We start from the raw sequence: 4,903 nt of genomic DNA on the forward strand, positions 1-4,903 counted from the left end.
GAGGAGGGTGGAAGATAATAGCTGAAGAAAACAGAGTTTCTGTGCGAGCACATGAAAACTCAAAACTTAGATCATGGCTATATAGATCTATGAATATACTAAAAACCAGTAAAACGTACACTGTAAACAGATGACTGGCATGATATGTGAATTATATCTTAGGAAAGCTATTAAAAATAAATAAATAAAAGGAGCCAAGCAAGAATGACAGTCAGATCTTCATGGAAAAAACAAAAGAAAAGAAAGGAGGGTGGACATAAAGGAAGCAGAATAGCACTTGGTCCATAGTAAGTATGCACAAAACATTGACTCTCAGTATTATTTGTATGAATAAATATGAATCATTGTATATAGCTTTGGAAAAGAGTATTGCTATGTAGTCTGACGAATTGAGATTTCCAATGTAATCTTAAATTACTTATCTCTGAAGGTTTTTGTAAATGCAAGTGTATCCCTTAAAATCTAAAGACAATCTATGCCTAAATAGTCTATTTAAAAAGAAATTTTTAAATGAAATGCAGCTTTCCCTCTCCTTTAAAGAGTTTGCCATTTAGGTATACTAAATTATTTATGATTGTCAAATCTTCTTGTAGATTTAGAAGCTGACTAGCTACAGAATCAAACATGAAAAAATTGAGAAAGGCCATCCATTCTTAAATACACTCATAACTGGATTCATTCTTTAAGGGAAAAAAAGCCTCTATGGACCATTTTTCAAAGGCCATGCATTTTATGCCTAGATAAAAAAAAAAAAAAAAAAAAAAAAAAAAGTTGTTGTTTCTTATCAACTTTCACAATCTCAAAGAATTCAAAAGGATGAACATAGTCAAATTCACTCCTTTCTCCTATGAAAACTCAAGTCTTCTTTCTTCTTTACATGCCAACATAGATCTACAGGTATATTTCATTTTATAAATAAATGCTCTATACTTTCAGCCTTGCTCAAAGTAGATTTACTAAGAAACAAACAAAACTGAGGCTTCAGGGCTTTCCATTTTCAAAGGTCTTTCCAGAGCCATCTACCTAACGCTATCTATAATTTTATATTCTATTCCTTAAAAAGCCCCCCTCAACATGTAGAAGATTTAGGTCCCATAAAAGTGGATCTTTTCCTGATTGCTACTTCCCATTCTATTCACTACTTTGTTCCTTCTTCAAAATCAAGTTCAAATCCTGCCACAGGAAGCCTTCTATGATTGCTCCAGCTCAGACGGACTTCTCTCTTCTCTAAGTTTCCACTGTGTTTATCCAGTAGACAACTTCAAAATCCTTTTTCCAAAACCCTCCAGGTTGAGTTTGGGAATTTAAATGTTTTTGTATATAATAGTGTATAAAATCCCCTATATTATTATGTAATGGTATATACATTATGTTTTATGTAAGACTACCCATCAAGGTCCAAGGTAATCCCCCTAATCAAATACATTAATGCATCTCTGTCAAAATACATAACTATTTACTCCAAGTGAGACAAAGCTATACAATGCCTCACCCTGGTTTGGGTCATAACCAATACCAAATGAGTTATAAAAATTTTTTTCAATTTTCATGGGGCAACTTGGTGGCTCAATAAGTTAAGCATCCAGCCCCAGCTCAGATCACGATCTTGCAGTTCATAGGTTCCAGCCCTGTGACCTGCTCTCTGCTGTCAGTCCAGAGGCCACTTCAGATCCTCTGTCCCCCTCTCCCTCTGTGCTTCCCCTCCTCACATGCACTCTTTATTTTTCTCTTTCAAAAATAAATATTATTTTAAAAACTTAAAAAAAGGATTGGCAAAAATTTTAAAAAAGAAGAATTTCAGGGGCGCCTGGGTGGCTCAGTCGGTTAAGCGTCCAACTTCGGCTCAGGTCATGATCTCATGGTTTGTGGGTTCGAGCCCTGCATCGGGCTGTGTGCTGACAGCTAGCTCAGAGCCTGGAGCCTGTTTCAGATTCTGTATCTCCCTCTCTCTCTGACCCTCCCTTGCTCATGCTGTCTCTCTCTCAGAAATTAAAAAAAAAAAAAATTTAAAAAAGAAGAATTTCAATGTCACGCATCATCAGGGAAATACAAATCAAAACCACAGTGAGATACCACCTCACACCTGTCAGAATGGCTAACATTAACAACTCAGGCAACAACAGATGTTGGCGAGGATGATGTGGAGAAAGAGGCTCTCTTGCACGGCTGGTGGGAATGCACACTGGGGCAGCCACTCTGGAACACAGTATGGTGGTTCCTCAAAACATTAAAAATACAACTACCCTATGACCCAGCAATCGCACTACTAGGTATTTATCCAAGGGATACAGGTGTGCTGTTTCAAAGGGGCACATGCATCCCAATATGTATAGCAGCGCTGTCAACAATAGCCAAAGTATGGAAAGAGCCCAAATGTCCATCGACGGATGAATGGATAAAGAAGATGTGGTGTATATATACAATGGAGTATTACTCAGCAATAAAAAAGAATGAAATCTTGTCCTTTGCAACTATGTGGATGGAACTAGAGGGTATCATGCTAAGTGAAATTAGTCAGTCAGTCAGAGAAAGACAAATATCATATGACTTCACTCACATGAGGACTTTAAGATACAAAACAGATGAGCATAATGAAAAGGAAGCAAAAATAATATAAAAGCAGGGAGGGGGACAAAACATAAGAGACTCTTAAATATGGAGAACACACAGGGCTGCTGGAGGGGGGAAGGGTGGGAGGATGGGCTAAATGGGTGAGGGGCTTTAAGGAATCTACTCCTGAAATCATTGTTGTACTATATGCTAACTAACTTGGATGTAAATTTTTTAAAAAATTGAATAAAAATTTTTTAAAAAGAAGAATTTCCAATTTTCAGATTTGAGATTCTTGAATTATGACTAAAGGATTACAGACCTTAACATTATTGTGTCATTATTTCATGTCTTACTGCTTAATGGCTCTTCAGCACTATATTGTAATTTGATAGAATGAAGGAATGAAAGAACTGAATCCTATACCAGGTCAAGCTTGTCGAGGAAAAGGATTATGCCCTTTGCAGTCAATATCCCTAACATCAAGGCCAGCGCCTGACACCTGGTGAATGCTCAGTAACTGCTGATTGAGTGAAATCACACTTCTCAAATCTCTCACAATGACTGCCTAGGCTAGTAAGTACCCAGTAGACACTTTACAGTTGATCGCAATATCACTGACTTACAAAATCATGTTTGTTCCCATAGGAGTGGGAAAGCCCTGGGTGGTGAGGATGGAGGAAGCAAGAGGAGAAAGAGCCTAGACACAGTGACAAAAGTACCGATGCAAAGATTTGTACTTCACAATGACCTGGCCTGTGCAAGAGGGATGCCACATACTTTCAAGATTCTGGAGCATTCTTTGTAATATCAAATCTTCTCCTGACAACAACCTCTTTCCTGGGTCCCTGTGTGACTTAGAATCCTTAACATCGCATAGGTAGTTTACAAAGACGTTGCGCTGTTCTGTCCCTTACCTGGGTAGTTCCAGACTTTTACAGAAAATTGGGCTGAAAGATTAGATGTGATGCTCGATACTGCCACAGAACAAGCCATTCTGTGCTCTAAACTGAATTTTTCTAAATTGGAGGTTGTAAATGGAATGATTTGTTAATTTATCAACTACATACATTTTTTTAAATACAAATGTCTGTAAGCAGGGGTCTTGGAGGTAATCGTCATTGCGGCATATTGCTTGGTTTCTCTGTTTCAGTTTCCTTACCAATAAATGGGATACTATGACTTACCCCCAAGTGCTGTGATGAAGGTCAAGAATATAGCACATAAAAGTTTCTCAGAGAGGGACACCATGAAATGGTCACCAGAAATAGTACTCACTGGCATTGTGAGCAACCATTGGATGAGAAGTCCTTAAATTAGCCCTGCCTAGAGGCACCTGGGTGGCTCAGTCCGTTGGGCATCTGACTTTGGCTCGGGGCATGATCTCATGGTTAGTGAGTTCGAGTCCCACATCAGGCTCTGAGCTGACTACTCAGAGCCTGGAGCCTGCTTTAGATTCTGCGTCTCCCTCTCTCTTTACCCCTCCTCCACTCACACTCTGTCTCTCACTTTCTCTCAAAAATAAATAAACATTAAAAAAAAATCAACCATACATAACCAATGATAGTTTGTGCCAGTTATTGTTGATATTGGTCATAAAAGAATAACTTGAATTTGCATAATGCTGTTACATTTCAAAATGCTTTGAGTTGACAGAAAACTTAATTCCCAAATCACCTTTGCTGTAAACAAAACAAGTCATCCCAAATTCACAGTGAAGAAAGTCCTGCCAAATGATGGTGTGACATTGAGTTCAGATTCACATATTCACATTGAATTCTTGGTTCTCCAGACCCAGAGGGATCTCAGCACCTTAGCTTTTCCTTGGCTCCCCGCTCTGCAACACCCCATCTCTTCCACAAATCTGATGCCAGCTCTAGTAACCTTGAAAAAGTGCTGCCATCTTTAATGAACTTCAAAACCACCTTCTCTTCCCTTATTTTCTGAGCCTTCATTCACAGAGATAATGTTTCAAACAAAAAGAACTGTGTGATAATAGTCTCAGACCCCATTTTACCCTTCAAAGTGTTGAAATCTATATGTCGTCAACCCATAGTTACCAACTCCCACTCTGTACCTTGTTCTCAGGAGGAAAGGGATATGAATAAAATTTCTATGCTTACCTCACTTAGACACCCACAGCATGGTATATTTATGGATTTATAGACGGTCTCTGTTGTAAGCAGAATACACACATATGTACATACATGTCAGCTTTAATAATATGCTATACGATAATGTAGCTTTATACATGAAATAAAATTGCATAATATAATAATATAGTTTTTATTTATTTATTTTTATTTTTAAAAATTTATTTTAGCCAGAGTACCCTATAAAGCTTATGTATGTG

Source organism: Hyaena hyaena, unplaced genomic scaffold, assembly GCF_003009895.1.
Source record: "Hyaena hyaena isolate Hyena2069 unplaced genomic scaffold, ASM300989v1 scaffold_417, whole genome shotgun sequence".
NCBI lineage: Eukaryota > Metazoa > Chordata > Mammalia > Carnivora > Hyaenidae > Hyaena > Hyaena hyaena.